Below are 17,079 nucleotides of genomic sequence, written 5' to 3'. Positions count from 1 at the left end.
TCTGTTATAAATTTGACTCCTATTTCCCTCACCAGTCGAGATTTAAACATTTTGTCGAGGGGCTAACATACAGTCCATCAAGTAACTTCAATTATGCAAGTACAAGAATTGATATATTGATATAAAACATCAGCGGCAGTGGCAACATCTCCATTACCAGGATTGGTTGCAAGAGATTCTGATTTATTGCAGGATTTGATATCATTACAAAAAGAGGCTCCATTGTCTGGGACTCCAGAGCAATGTTTGTTGTTGGATACGGCTGGTCATACAGACTTTAAACCAAAATCAACTTTTACCCCTTTGAAAGAAAAGAGACAATATAGGGCTCATAACCAGGATTACAATAGGTTGGTCAAGAAACTACAAGCTGACAATACTATCATTATACGCCAGGCCGACAAAGGCGGTAATGTGGTTTTATGGCCTCGTTCGCTGTATTTGCAAGAGGCCTACCTCCAACTCAATGATACTCTTTGTTACAAAAGATATGACATCTCAACTGTCAGAGAAGTTCAATCTGAATATTATACACTTCTGTCAGGTTAGAGGAGTGCTGGCCTTCTCAGTTTGGATGAATTTAAGTTTCTTAAGAAAGACCACCCGATTATGCCTGTCTTCTATTTGATCCCCAAGGTCCATAAAAATCTTACAAATCCACCGGGCAGGCCCATTATATCGGCCCGAAATGGATTATTGGAAAATATGACTATGTATATAGATTTTTTTCTCCAGGATTTTGTGAAAACATTGCCATCGTATGTACAAGATTCTGGGGATTTTTTTAAGACAGAAAATGTACATTGGGACCATGAATGTTTGTTGATCACGTTGGATGTTTCAGCTCTTTACACGAGTATTTCCCAGATTATTGAACAAAAAGAAGTTGTTGTGGAGGCAAAAAGAGATCATACAGGTTAACATCTTGTTATGTTCAAGTAAATGAATCGGTCTAATACCCAGATAGAACTCTACAGCTCTCAACCCATCCATATGTGACGCCGAAGGACGCCACCATATCTGGGACAGAAGCCGATTTCTTGCATGTAATCCCACTGCAGCGGGGACTGGAGCCCAGCACCACTAGCCCACTGGGGTTTGATTTGGCGAATTTTTATGTTCGCTTGTATGATTTGTTCACAAATCGAATAAAAGCTTTTGAAATTGAATTGATTTGGCGAATTAATGAACATTGACACGGCATCTCACTGTAGAAAAACCGGGACCACATCACCCAACATGCCACAGTTGTGGCCACGCCTATATGGGCGGGGATTTTATTCAAATGGTGCCGAAAACTGCTGTGACATTGTTTGTGCATCCGGTGCCTTTGATAAAGTGTAATTAAACAACAGGGGTGGTGATGGACAGAGTTTCTGAATTAAGCAGAATACTCTCATCCAGTCAAGAGATCAGGGCTTAATCCAACACCGTTTTTTAGCTCACTGCACCATCCCAGCTCAGAACCTGGCTATATGCAAATTAGTCTGTCCCTGGCCCAGTGTATCATGGGAACAGGGCAAACCAAACTACCAAGCCAATTCTTTCACTGGGAAGGAAACAAGCTACCGGGGACCGGTTTCTGGCATTTCAGCCGTCTTCGGCCCGGCTTGCTTGAATCCTGATGGTGCAATGAGCTAGGGACTCACGTCTGAGTATACCCTTCCACGCTTATGGTGGACAAAATAATTAAACAACAGGGGTGGTGATGGACAGAGTTTCTGAATTAAGCAGAATACTCTCACCCAGTCAAGAGATCAGGGCTTAATCCAACACCGTTTTTTAGCTCACTGCACCATCCCAGCTCAGAACCTGGCTATATGCAAATTAGTCTGTCCCTGGCCCAGTGTATCATGGGAACAGGGCAAACCAAACTACCAAGCCAATTCTTTCACTGGGAAGGAAACAAGCTACCGGGGACCGGTTTCTGGCATTTCAGCCGTCTTCGGCCCGGCTTGCTTGAATCCTGATGGTGCAATGAGCTAGGGACTCACGTCTGAGTATACCCTTCCACGCTTATGGTGGACAAAATAATTAAACAGCAGGGGCGGTGATGGACAGAGTTTCTGAATTAAGCAGAATACTCTCACCCAGTCAAGAGATCAGGGCTTAATCCAACACCGTTTTTTAGCTCACTGCACCATCCCAGCTCAGAACCTGGCTATATGCAAATTAGTCTGTCCCTGGCCCAGTGTATCATGGGAACAGGGCAAACCAAACTACCAAGCCAATTCTTTCACTGGGAAGGAAACAAGCTACCGGGGACCGGTTTCTGGCATTACAGCCGTCTTCGGCCCGGCTTGCTTGAATCCTGATGGTGCAATGAGCTAGGGACTCACGTCTGAGTATACCCTTCCACGCTTATGGTGGACAAAATAATTAAACAACAGGGGTGGTGATGGACAGAATTTCTGAATTAAGCAGAATACTCTCACCCAGTCAAGAGATCAGGGCTTAATCCAACACCGTTTTTTAGCTCACTGCACCATCCCAGCTCAGAACCTGGCTATATGCAAATTAGTCTGTCCCTGGCCCAGTGTATCATGGGAACAGGGCAAACCAAACTACCAAGCCAATTCTTTCACTGGGAAGGAAACAAGCTACCGGGGACCGGTTTCTGGCATTTCAGCCGTCTTCGGCCCGGCTTGCTTGAATCCTGATGGTGCAATGAGCTAGGGACTCACGTCTGAGTATACCCTTCCACGCTTATGGTGGACAAAATAATTAAACAACAGGGGTGGTGATGGACAGAGTTTCTGAATTAAGCAGTATACTCTCACCCAGTCAAGAGATCAGGGCTTAATCCAACACCGTTTTTTAGCTCACTGCACCATCCCAGCTCAGAACCTGGCTATATGCAAATTAGTCTGTCCCTGGCCCAGTGTATCATGGGAACAGGGGATGCCCAGACGTGGGTCCCAGGCACTCCACACCACTGGAGTCAAGCTAGCCGGGCTGATGAGAGGTGTTACCTCGAAACCGGTCCGGTCCTCGGATGCTTGATTCCGTTCTGGGAAGGACATGACTTTTGTAGTTCGGACTGGACTGTTCCCATGGGGCACAGGGTCAGAGCTGATTTGCATATCGTCATTGTCTAACCCAGGGTGGTGTGGAGTGCAAAAAAACGATGGATTAGGACCCAGATCTTTTGACTGGGTTGAATGTGTGACATTGATCCACATTCGGTCCATCACCTGTTTTGTTTGCAATTGCCGCCCTAAGTGCGCTGGGGATGCCCAGACGTTTCATTTCAGCCGTCTTCGGCCCGGCTTGCTTGAATCCTGATGGTGCAATGAGCTAGGGACTCACGTCTGAGTATACCCTTCCACGCTTATGGTGGACAAAATAATTAAACAACAGGGGTGGTGTTGGACAGAGTTTCTGAATTAAGCAGAATACTCTCACCCAGTCAAGAGATCAGGGCTTAATCCAACACCGTTTTTTAGCTCACTGCACCATCCCAGCTCAGAACCTGGCAATATGCAAATTAGTCTGTCCCTGGCCCAGTGTATCATGGGAACAGGGCAAACCAAACTACCAAGCCAATTCTTTCACTGGGAAGGAAACAAGCTACCGGGGACCGGTTTCTGGCATTTCAGCCGTCTTCGGCCCGGCTTGCTTGAATCCTGATGGTGCAATGAGCTAGGGACTCACGTCTGAGTATACCCTTCCACGCTTATGGTGGACAAAATAATTAAACAACAGGGGTGGTGATGGACAGAGTTTCTGAATTAAGCAGTATACTCTCACCCAGTCAAGAGATCAGGGCTTAATCCAACACCGTTTTTTAGCTCACTGCACCATCCCAGCTCAGAACCTGGCTATATGCAAATTAGTCTGTCCCTGGCCCAGTGTATCATGGGAACAGGGGATGCCCAGACGTGGGTCCCAGGCACTCCACACCACTGGAGTCAAGCTAGCCGGGCTGATGAGAGGTGTTACCTCGAAACCGGTCCGGTCCTCGGATGCTTGATTCCGTTCTGGGAAGGACATGACTTTTGTAGTTCGGACTGGACTGTTCCCATGGGGCACAGGGTCAGAGCTGATTTGCATATCGTCATTGTCTAACCCAGGGTGGTGTGGAGTGCAAAAAAACGATGGATTAGGACCCAGATCTTTTGACTGGGTTGAATGTGTGACATTGATCCTCATTCGGTCCATCACCTGTTGTTTTTGCAATTCCGCTATAAGTGTACTGGGGATGCCCAGACGTGGGTCCCAGGCACTCCACACCACTGGAGTCAAGCTAGCCGGGCTGATGAGAGGTGTTACCTCGAAACCGGTCCGGTCCTCGGATGCTTGATTCCGTTCTAGGAAGGACATGGCTTTGTAAAAGGGTGAAGGGACAACCAGTGACCAAAGACCCTTTTGTGTTGCCAGGCGGTGTCGCCTCTATTACCCACAGAATATTGCATCAATGAAGAAGCAGGCGCTGGAGACTGAAAGGCAGGAAACGAGGGTTTATTCTCTCCGGAGGAGAACACATCAATTCGGACAGCAAGTATCGTCACGAGGTGCTCTAACTGCATCTCTGAGGCCTGGTCTCTTATACACAGGTTTATTGCTTTATTACATGAAACACATATTTGTCAATACTTTGATGTACGGAAAGGCATCCTAGGAATCCCCGCTTCAAGCCCGTTCCCACACATTTACAGTTGAAGTCCCCGCCCCGGTCACAACAGGTGATGATTATCGCGCAGCTGGACATTCCGCCGATTCACGGAATGTGTGGAGTTGATCGGATCTCATGGGGTGAAGGGTGTTCGATCGACTCGAGGGTCCTTTGATAGGGGGGAAGCTTCCTACTGTACGGGGGTGTGATAAACAGTATCCGCAGGGCTAGGTGGCGGCCTGGGAACAAGGGAGACAAACGGGCACACAGGAAAAGGGGGTTTGTATCAAAGGACTTGGGACCATGAAAGGGATGAAGGGAGGTGTCGCGCTGGGAACAGGATGGGATTCCGAGGCAGGGCTGCGCTGAAGAGGGGTTTATGACCTGAGGCATATGGGAGCAGGAGGGGGGTTGTCAGCGTGCAGGGGATGCCTGCGAGGTTAGGAGGGAGAGAGACGCGCTGGCTATCAGCGAGGGCAGGGAGGCCATGGTGCTTAAAATGGCTGCCGCTTACACGCACGAATGGGCTCGAAAAAGAGCAAGATGGCGCCGATAATGTTGACGTTTGCAGCCTAACTTTTAACAGTCCTCCCTTTTCAACATATCTAGCCAACTTGCCTACTCAACGTCAATTTTCATCAAATTCCTAACCTCGGCATCATATAATGCTCTCATGCGTTCGTTTCCAAAGTCCACAGTCTTAGGGCAAATACAATTTGCACATAATGAACACAGAGGTGGCAGACATTGAATTCCTAAGCATAGACCGCATATTACAACTACAGGAATCAGGATAATGGTGAATAGTCTCCAGCCCCAGTTCTTAACGGTGTTCCAGAACCAACCACCGAGCGACCATTCTTCTTGTTCCTGGTGGACTTCTGAAGAGAGTCTGTGAAGATGTTCGATGGCTTTGTACACTGAGGGTGAGTTGTCCGGTATGTATGTACAGCAGCTAGACCCAATGATGCGGCATGCTCCACCACGGTCCGCAAGAACCACATCTAGGACAAGGCGGATCTGGAGGGCCACCAAGCGGACCGCTTGAAGCTCGGCGGTGTTATTAGCAAGGATCCCAGCAGTGATGTTCATTGTTGTCTCAACTGCCTGGGTCAGATGTTGGATGGCACGGCTGTTTGCCATCGGGCCCCAGAGTGGAACGAGTCCCTTCATTGCATCGAGGAACTGTGCTCCTGTTGAGTCGGCTTGTTCAATGTCCTTGACTCGTTTTTGTCTATGATGATTCGCTGGGGCCACATAAGTCGGAGGAAGGATGAAGTAGATGAAACAAGTGCCCCCCCAGCCCTTGGGGAGCCAGGTGTAAGCCTTCGTGCCACAAACGAAATACATATTTGGAGAGGATACAAAGGAAGGCGGATCGGTGGAGTCCAAAGTTCTGGTGAAACGGCAGGCGCTGCGGCCTACCAGCTGTGTCCCAAGTCCTTCTATGCACATGTGGCCTGTGACGTTGATGACTGATAGGGCCACAGTCAGGGTGGCAGCCGTTCGTTTCCGCAGGTAGGAGAAGGTGGGTCTGGTTGGATTGTTGAACACCTGCATTTCAATTCGCTCTTTAGCAGGAATGTCCATGTGGATTGAGTCGTTGGAGGTCTGCGGGCAGAAGTGTGTTTTTGTTTTGTTTCGCCAGACCCCGTGGTAGTAATGCGTTACAGTTTTGCTGGAGGTGGCATTGTCCTTAAAGCTTTCCTGCAGAAGGATCAGCCAAGCAAGGCAGGAGCCGTGAACTGAGAAAGGTGAAGGGATGAATGGTATCGAGTGTCCAGTGGCGTGGGGTAGCAACCCACAGATCCAACAGTTAGTGGCATTGGTGGCGAGGTTGTGCTGGTGAAGTAGCTGTACGAAAGAGTTATTCCAGAACTCCTTTTGCCTCTCTCTGAGTTGAGGAGAGAGCGAAATCAGATAATGTTCCTTCATGGTGGTAGGCTGAGCAGTGGTCAGGAATGTTTCGTGAGCAGGTGCATTTTCTTCCACAATCCAGAGTGAGGTCATGAGGAGAAAGCAGAAAAGGATTGTGATGAAGAGTGCAATTGTCTTTGAGCTGTGGAGTCTGTCTGCTCTTGGGTTTCTGTAGTGGGTATTTCCTGTTGCTTCCATCATCTTCTTATTTGGCGCTTCCATCATCTTCTTATCTGGCGCTTCCATCATCTTCAAGGTGCTCGGTGGTGGGCAGAACCACAGACTTCGTTTAGCTTCTCTCCCGGTAACCCGTGGTTGTGTTTAGGTCACCGTTCTGAGATTCAACTTAGTCCGTGGTCTACTTAGCCGGAGCTCCCTCCCTTCGGCGCAGGAAATACCCTTCTCTGGATGGTACAGTGGGATCAGAGAATTTTGAAAGTTCAAGTGCTTCGGTATCAGGATAGCAGGTCAGTGACGGTCGGTCCTTGTTCAGGAGCTCTTCTTGGTTGTCGATGTTTTCTGTCGTGGCCAGGGTCGAGGAGATCTTCTTACAGTGGTGCGCATGCACCCAGTTGCGTTTTTCCTCCACTCGAAGTGCTGTTCGGGTGGTGATGAGGACTTGCCAGGGGCCCGTCCACCTGGGTTCCAGACTCTTGGCACGCTGGAAGTTCCGGATCAGAACGAACTCCCCAGGTTGGATGGTGTGTCCGGGACCCCTGGAAGTGTCAGGGATGGCATGCAGCACCTGTTGATGGATAACAGACAGTGTTTTAGTCAACTGGCATAAGTAATCAGACATTAGGACGTCCGGGACGTCATGAATGGAAGTTGGTTTCGGTGCAGACCAGACATTCATAGGTCGGCCGAATACAACCTCGTATGGTGTCAAGTGGTGTTTGGTAGGGGTGGAACGCATTGAGAGCAATGCCAGTGGGAGTGCGTCTGGCCATTTCAGTCCTGTGGTAGCCACTATTTTGGCCAATTTTAGTTTCAGTGTGGCATTATGTCGTTCAACTAGTCCAGCAGATTGGGGGTGGAAGACTGCGTGGAACTTTTGTTTTACACCCAACCCCTTCAAAATGAGTTGGATAACTTCGGCCACGAAGTGGGGGCCATTGTCGCTCCACAAAATTCGACAAAGGGCGTAACTGGGGAAAAACTCCTTTAACAGAACTTTTGCTGTGGCCATAGCAGTGTTGTCACGGGTTGGGTATGCTTCCACCCATTTGCTAAATGCGCATACCACAACAAGCACATATTTCAGGCCTTGACATCTGTCTAGTTGGATGTAGTCCATCTGCAGGACTTCAAACGGGTGATTTGGGACCCCAAACCCTCCCCGGGGTTGTGTTGCAGGCATATCAAGCATTGCTGGACCAGACGTTTGGCAGAGTCTGTGATTTTATCATTGTGCCAAACTCTGGAGACAAGTTCAATCATGGGGGCTGACCCTATGTGGGCAGGGGAGTGTGCCATAGTCAGTATGGGAATCAGGTACGAGTCAGGTAGCAACCATTTGTTTGTGTCTTTTGTCCGCCCGCAGCCTTCGTCATCTTTTAATCCCACCTGTGTCCATTCAGTGAGTTCGTGTTGTGTGCTAGCCATTTGAATGTCTCTAATAGTGTCCCTAGCATCAGTCCATTTTTCTGCCTGTGACCTGGTCACGTACATATGTGTTGTCGTCCTACTTTCAGCTGTCGTTCGGGCAGTGATGTCAGCTAGTGCATTTCCCTGTCCTATAATGTCCGTCACCTTCTTGTGTGCCTGGCACTTGATGACTGCAAGCTTTTTGGGGAGAAGGACGGCTTCGATCAAGGCGGAGACTAGGTCCCCGTGCAAAATGGGGGTGCCATGTGAGGTCAAGAATCCCCTCTCCCTCCAAAGGAGCCCAAAATGGTGAACCACCCCGAAGGCATACTGGCTGTCGGTGTAAATGTTCGTTGTGGTTCCTGCTGCTAGAATGCAGGCTCGTGTTAGGGCAATCAGTTCCGCTGCCTGGGCAGATCGTTGCGTGATGCGGGCTGTTTCGACTACAGTTTGAGCCGTGGTGACTGCATAGGCAGCTGAAGTGGTGCCATCAGGGAGTTTGATGCAGGAACCGTCCACCCACAGCTCTCCGTCAGGGTCAGGAAAAGCCGTGTCTCTGAGGTCAACCCTACTTCTAGTCTGTTCGTCCGTAAGGGTCACGCAGTCATGCACAGGGTGCACATTGGGATCGTCCTCTGGTAAGGGTAACAGAGTTGCCGGGTTCAGTGTGGTGCATCTTTTCAGGGTGATATGGGGTGCGAGCAGAGTCAGTTCGTATCCAGTCAGTCGTGCACTCGTCAGGTGTTGCGTCTTGGTTTGGTTCAGGAGGGTGTCAACTGCATGGGGTACCAGTACCGTGAGGGAATTCGAGAGCACAATCCCCTCACTCTGTCGGATAGAGATTGCAGCAGCAGCTACAGCTCGGAGGCAGGCAGGCAAGGCTCTGGCTACAGGGTCAAGAGTGGCAGAGAAGTAAGCGCACGGTCGTTGCTTTGGGCCGATGGACTGGGTCAGGACAGATAAAGCGCACCCCTCCCTTTCGTGAGTGTAAAGGGAGAAGGGCTTCGTGTAATCGGGGGTACCTAACACAGGGGCCGAACAAAGGGCGTCTCGTAGTTGCGTGAAGGAGGTCTGACACTCAGGGGTCCAAGGGAGTGGGAAAGGGACGTCTTTAGCTAGCAGTGAAAGCAGTGGTTTTACTATGAGGCTAAAGTTGGGTAACCACTGTCGGCAGAAGGAGGTGAGGCCTAGTAGGGAGCGAACCTGTTTCTGAGTCTTAGGGATAGGAGTTTCGAGAATGGTTTGGATCCGGTCGGGAGTGAGTTTCCTTCCGTCTTTGGACAAAAGGTGGCCTAGGTAAGTGACCTGGGGTTGGCAGAATTGCAACTTCTTCTTGGAGACCATGTGACCATTTTCTGCAAGGAAGTGCAGGAGTTGAATGGTGGCTGTGACAGCTAATGGAGTGGTGTCGGCTGCCAAAAGGATGTCATCGACATATTGCACTAACACCACTCCATCGGGTAACTGGACTTGATCCAGTTGTCTCTTGAGGGCCTGGCTGTAGATGCTAGGGCTTTCTGTGTAGCCCTGGGGTGCTCGGCAGAACCTATATGTGCGGGCTTTGAGGGTGAAGCCGAAGAGATATCAGCTGTCTGGGTGGATGGGGATGGAAAAGAATGCATTTTTAAGGTCAATGACAGTGAAGGTGGTGGCAGTAGAGGGAATCAAAGTCAGGATGGTGGTGATGTCTGAGACCACGGGGTACTGGGGTACCACCACTTTGTTGATCTCTCGAAGGTCAATGATAAAGCGGTATGCTTTCTCATCTCCCTCTCCCTGCTTTTTGATGATGGGCAAGATTGGGCTGTTGCAAACGTTGCTAACCACTTCCTCTACCACTCCTGCGTCTATCAGTGACTGAATAATCTTTACCAATGCCTTCTCGCCCTCGGGCGATATCCGATATTGTGGAAGTTTTGGGAGTGTTGCATCTGGTCGGACAGTAATGTGCACTGGGTCAATCATCATGCGCCCTACGTCCGAATCCGTTTTGGCCCACAGATACGGAGGCAGAGTGTCAAGCAGGGATGTGTCAGCGTCGGTGATGGAAAACATGCGTCTGGGAGGGCAATGCCTAAGCAGAACGGGGTTGTCGTAAAGAAAAACTCGAACTCCGTCTTGAGAACATCTAATTGTCGCTCGGAAGTGTTTCAATAAGTCAAGTCCCATAATTGCGTCAGGGCTATTGGAGGAAAGCAAAAACGTGGTGTCAGTGGTGTTGTTCTCTAAGTCGAAGAGGATCGGGGCGGACAAAGGGTTAGTGGAGGGCGTTCCATCGAAACCTGTCGACTTTATTAGTGAGCCAGACAAGGGTGCCCTTGGGATCAGTCGTTTAGATAACGCGCTACGTGTTGCGCCAGTGTCTACCAGGAATGGAGACTTTGTACCCAGGACCTTAGCAGTGACGTAAGGGCCTTGCTGGTCAACATAGAGCTCGACTGGATCCCTCCCTTGCCCTAGGCAGTCCTATGCAAAGTCGTGAACGTCATCGTAGTCAGATTGTTGGCATTGGTTCTGTCTGGGTCGGTCAAATGTATTTGGCCTGCTTGATCTATCGTTAGTCGTGTCATTTGGGGGCCCTCGCTGCTGTCCCCTATTTCTCGGCCCACTTGCTATGTCCCTAGGGTCTTTATTTCTGATGATTTCCAAAAGAACTGGGCACTGAGATTTCCAATGGCCCGTTCCTTTACAGAAAGCACACTGGTCCTCTCTAATGTCTGTACGTCCAATGTGGGGAGTCGAAGTGCGGTCCCTGGGAGGTGCAGTTTTAGGGACGTTCGTCTGATAGTTTCCCCGGTATTGATCTCGTCCTATAGTCACCCCTTGCAGTTGAGCAATCATCACCCTCTCTTTTAAGTCCTTCTTCTTTCTCTCTGTTGCTCTATCGTTTTCATTTTTCTGATGTTCATAATATTGGGCCATCTGGAGGATAGCCGTAGGTTTGGAGGCTGCCCAACTACTCTCGCTGGCCTGCAGTTTCTGGGAGACCTCTGGTGACAGACCCTTAACGTAATTCTGGACAAAAAGATGGTGTCCGGTTGCAGTGGTCAAGTCCTGGCCGCTGTAATCGGAGAACACCGTTTCGAACCGGGAGAAGTAGTCCGATACATCCTCCTGAGGTTTCTGGCGACAGGCCGTTACTATCGACCAATCCACTTTCTTTTCTGGGATCAAGGTTTTTAATTTCTGTACGATTTTATCCGGGAGGTCTAAAATGGCTTTCAAAGGCTTTTGTCCGGGTTCTCGTTGTTTATCTATGCCATCGAGTTGCGACCAGTTATGTCCAAACAGCTCAAGGTGGTCGACTTTCCGGATTTGCTTCCACACATCAGCTGGTAGGCATAACCCGAAAAACAAGTCGATGTCAGCCAGGGTCATAATCGTTGAACCTAGGGCTGTACCTAATTCAGTGTAGAAGGCAGTGGGGTTTTTACGTAGGTCAGGCAGAGATTTCCGGAATGTCAGAATCTCTTGCCGGTCCCATGGTTGGTAGACCCAATTGTACACTACCCTTCCTTTTGCATCTTTGTGGTTTGCGTCATCGTGAGTCCCTTCACCTCATGGAGGAACCCAGTAAGGGGCAGCCTCTCGTATCGGCATCATGGCGTTAGATTGTTCAGTTTGTGGTTCAGTCACTACGGGTGTCGTAGGTTCAGTTGCCGGTTTTTGTTCAGTGAGGTGGCGGAAAACCTCAAGCGTATGCGTAAGGAGGTCCGCCACATCACACTCACCCTCATCCCCGATATCGACCTTCCGGTACAGAGTCGTTAGGCTCTGGGGACCTTTGTCTCGATATCGGTCCTCGTATGTGTTCAAGACATGGTAACACAGTTGTACAGTAAAGTGTCGTCTGTGACTCCCTGTATACGAGTTAAACACATCCGTGATGTATTCTTCATCTTCCCTCCTTTCTACCAGTGTCCTTGCTATCTTATCAACCCCTGCTCGCTCATCTTTGCTTAGTCTGCTTGTTCTTGCAGAACCAACCCTTCGGGCCTCGGGGTCGCCTAACGTTGTCGTTTGCATAGTATCTAATGCAAGGGGTCCGGCCGGCACAGAGGCCATGGGGGCCGAAGCTGTGGCGCTACTCTCGCTTGTACCTGGGGGTGGTGGGTGCTGTGCTAAGGGTTGGGAAGGGGCATATGGAGGGGGCATGTAGATGATCGGAGGACCTAGCAGCAGATCATCGTAGGCTCGTTGTTTCGAGGGTAATTCAGGGTAGAGCGTGGAGGATGTTCTAACCGGACACTGGCTTGACGTTTCTATTTCTAGTTTCAGTTTGGCTTCCTCTCTTTCTTTTATCTCTTCTTCTAGTTTCTGAGCCGCTAGGTGGGCTGCTTTCCGCAGCTCCTTTCCCAACCTACTCTCAGTTCTCTTTTTACGTTGTTCAGTTTCTTTGCGCCACATGCCGAAACTATCAAGCATAGTGGGCGTCGTCTTGTTTTTACCAAGGGCTGTTTCTAGTGCGTTTATTTTATCATCATCGAAGGATCCTATCAGTGGCCACTGACTTTCTCGATCCTTTTTCGTATATTTATGCCACAGCTTGCTATAGGCTATAGCGATCAATCCATGCTTCATGAACATGTCCTTATTAGGGGTGCCCTCCAGTGGAGCCGGATGGTTCATCTCTAATAAGCGGTCCGGGCTAAACAGGCTACCAATCAGTGGGGAGAAGACAGGCATGACGGATCACAATGGGGATAATAGTCAGCACTACCTATCTTATCACTGCGTGCAAAGACTAGACAGAATATTTCTATTCTACGTTGTTTGCAGGCAGTGAATACCTCATGAATCAATATCGGGCAGTTAATGTTTGGTCAATAAAATGGTCAACAAAATGGTCAATAAAATGGTCAATAAAATGGTCAATGGGGAGAATAAGTAGGCCCGCAAAGGTCCGCGTTACCTACCCTTTCACTATCTGCAAAGAGGGAACCTATTCTTTCCTGTTTGTAGACAGAGAATCTCCAGAAAAACGATCCGTAACAGTTAATCAATGGGGAGGGGCAATTGATCAGTGGGGGAGAAAGATAGGCACGACGGATGCGTTACCTATCCTTCACTGTTTGTAAAGGGAGAGCCTGTTGTTTCTCCGTTTGCAGACAGTGAATCTCCAAATAAATTAACAAAGAGTAATACTAGTATTTTTTTCAATCAATCAAACAATTTCTTAATTCGTCGTGTCTACACGACCTTACCCGGACCGCATGGACAGTTTCTTGTCTTCCGAATCCAGCGCCCGATCGTCCTCTTTTCTTCGTAATCCTCGCGGCACTCCTGATGGTTCCCAGTCAGGACCGTAGATCACTCGAGAGAGGTCTGTTCGGAACCAGTGAAGTTCGGATGATCGGCTGTCAGACGAGGGTCTATCGGACAGGGTACCTCCCGATCGTTGCAGTCGTTCACTCTGTCGTCAGGACCTCTCCCACTGGATCCACGAGTCGCTGATGGGCCCCACGTTTGGGACACCAATTGTAAAAGGGTGAAGGGACAACCAGTGACCAAAGACCCTTTTGTGTTGCCAGGCGGTGTCGCCTCTATTACCCACAGAATATTAATCAATGAAGAAGCAGGCGCTGGAGACTGAAAGGCAGGAAACGAGGGTTTATTCTCTCCGGAGGAGAACACATCAATTCAAACAGCAAGTATCGTCACGAGGTGCTCTAACCGCATCTCTGAGGCCTGGCCTCTTATACACAGGTTTATTGCTTTATTACATGAAACTAGGTATGGGCGGAAAATCCGTTTCGCTCGCGGATTTTGCGGATTTTCGGGAAATTCGCAATCCGCGAGATTCGCGAATCTCCCGCAAAATCCGCAAATCCGCGAGCAGCGGATTTTGCTCGCACTGCTCGCACTGTTCGCGTGAGTTCGCGGCTTCCCAGTACAACTTTGCGCCCCGCGAATAAGTGCTAAATTGCAGAAATACGATCTTAGCAAAACTGAAACTACTTGCCAGGTTCAAAAGTTCAGGCTCATCATTAGTAGCCATTTCCTGTAGTGCTTCCTGAGGGGCCCCTCCAGAGTTCAGTTGCCAGTTGCAACTATTATGTGACCCTGCTCTGAACCTCAGAATAGTTACACATATGCCACAAAGGTCCTGAATTACAGCTAAGGGAGACAAGCAGGAGCCAGGCTGGAAGTTAAAATCCATTAATCAGCCCCTAATTCATTATTGTCAGTTGGGGCAGGGCAGGTGTTGTAACTAATTTTGCAACAATGAAAGCACTTAGCAAGTGCAAAAGATCACTAATCAGGGCGCACTAAGGAAGCAGGTGCCAGCTAAAAAAATATTCTGTGACACATTAATCAGCCCCAAATTAATTCAGGTCACTTGAGGCAGGGAAGGTGTGCTTTGCTTTGCCGAAAATAATGTACACTGGACAACCAGAGGGTGTGGTGATGAAACAGAGGGTGGCATGGGTGGGCCAGAGGGTGGCATGAGTAGTCAGAGAGTGGCAGTGGTGACAGAGAGTGGCAGTGATGAAGAAGAGTGTCCCAAACAGGCTGGACACGTAGAAACAACAAGTTCGCAAAACTTGCGACCCAACAGGTAAGTTCGCAAATTGCGAAATTGTAAAAACCCTTGCGAACTGGCAGAAACACGGGCGAACACAAAAAAAAAAAATCCGCAAATTCGCGGGAATTTGCGGATTTTGCGGATTGCGAGTTCGCAAATCCGCAAAATTCGCGAACGCGAGATCCGCAAAATTCGCCCATGCTTACATGAAACACATATTTGTCAATACTTTGATGTACGGAAAGGCATCCTAGGAATCCCCGCTTCAAGCCCGTTCCCACACATTTACAGTTGAAGTCCCCGCCCCGGTCACAACAGGTGATGATTATCGCGCAGCTGGACATTCCGCCGATTCACGGAATGTGTGGAGTTGATCGGATCTCATGGGGTGAAGGGTGTTCGATCGACTCGAGGGTCCTTTGATAGGGGGGAAGCTTCCTACTGTACGGGGGTGTGATAAACAGTATCCGCAGGGCCAGGTGGCGGCCTGGGAACAAGGGAGACAAACGGGCACACAGGAAAAGGGGGTTTGTATCAAAGGACTTGGGACTATGAAAGGGATGAAGGGAGGTGTCGCGCTGGGAACAGGATGGGATTCCGAGGCAGGGCTGCGCTGAAGAGGGGTTTATGACCTGAGGCATATGGGAGCAGGAGGGGGGTTGTCAGCGTGCAGGGGATGCCTGCGAGGTTAGGAGGGAGAGAGACGCGCTGGCTATCAGCGAGGGCAGGGAGGCCATGGTGCTTAAAATGGCTGCCGCTTACGCGCACGAATGGGCTCGAAAAAGAGCAAGATGGCGCCGATAATGTTGACGTTTGCAGCCTAACTTTTAACAGCTTTTGTAGTTCGGACTGGACTGTTCCCATGGGGCACAGGGTCAGAGCTGATTTGCATATCGCCATTGTCTAACCCAGGGTGGTGTGGAGTGCAAAAAAACGATGGATTAGGACCCAGATCTTTTGACTGGGTTGAATGTGTGACATTGATCCTCATTCGGTCCATCACCTGTTGTTTTTGCAATTCCGCTATAAGTGTACTGGGGATGCCCAGACGTGGGTCCCAGGCACTCCACACCACTGGAGTCAAGCTAGCCGGGCTGATGAGAGGTGTTACCTCGAAACCGGTCCGGTCCTCGGATGCTTGATTCCGTTCTGGGAAGGACATGGCTTTTGTAGTTCGGACTGGACTGTTCCCATGGGGCACAGGGTCAGAGCTGATTTGCATATTGCCATTGTCTAACCCAGGGTGGTGTGGAGTGCAAAAAAACCGATGGATTAGGACCCAGATCTTTTGACTGCGTTGAATGTGTGACATTGATCCTCATTCGGTCCATCACCTGTTGTTTTTGCAATTTGATAATGTGTAGCATACACAAAACTTGTCAGGTGCAGCTGGAACTGAATTTTGTGATACTGAGCAGTTCATCCTCACTGCATTTTCAATAAACGAGAGTTGGCAACGGACCTACCTGTCAATGGGCTCTCTATTCAGCAGGCAAGTTGTTTGGATATATACATACACATATATATATAAATATATGTATATTAGGTAGTTATAGTTAGGACCAAGGTTCCATAGGAAAAGCATTTTTTGTTTTGCTTTCAACTTTGGCATTGTTTGATGAATCTTCATGAAATTTTCCAAACTAATTCTTTGTTCATATCAGCTCCTATGTTGAAAGATTGGGGGTGATTAGTTAAGGGGGGGAGAATAAGGGGGGTTCCAAAACATGTTTTCTCTATGCAATTTCCATAGGAAACTTTAGACAAGGGTACAGGTCAAACGGGTGAACGGAATTACCCCAAATTTGGCAGGGAGAAGGGTCTTGGTCTAGAAAGCACGCTTTCGTTTATTTTGTGTAAATCTGTTCTGTAGTTTTGGAGAAATATCGAAATTTACAGATATTGATATTTGTGAATTCTGCTATCTGATTGGCTGAGGCGTTTTGAGCACGAACTTGTTGGTTATTGGCTGCGAACAGTTGCAACTAGGACATGTTGGCAGCCATTTAGTGATTCCATTGAAGCGAGTAAGGGGAAAAAAGGGCAAAAACTGTAGGAAAGCGGAGGGTAGGAGCGCTGTAAGCTCTGTGGGGTGGTTAGGGTGTGCTATACAGGGAGTGTGAAGCGAAGTATTCACCCCTATCGGTGTGAAAGTGCTGTTTTGCCCAGAGTGAGATGGTGCTGAGGTGAGGTGTCTGTACACTTGGCGATGAAACTGTGCGCCTAGACCGTGAGCTGATTGCTGTAATCTGATGTGCTCTGGGTGCTGTAGCATACTGGACACTGTAGCATAGCTGTGCAGGTGGTGTTAGTATGTGTTTAGACTATAGCGTGAGTGGGAAGCAAACTACTCACTCCTACTGGTATGAAGACTCAGGGATGAAATCGTGAGCCTAAGCCATGAGCTGATTGCTGTAAAGTGATGTGCTGTGAG

Source organism: Lissotriton vulgaris, chromosome 6 (genome assembly GCF_964263255.1).
Source record: "Lissotriton vulgaris chromosome 6, aLisVul1.2, whole genome shotgun sequence".
NCBI lineage: Eukaryota > Metazoa > Chordata > Amphibia > Caudata > Salamandridae > Lissotriton > Lissotriton vulgaris.
This window is presented reverse-complemented; position numbering follows the sequence as displayed.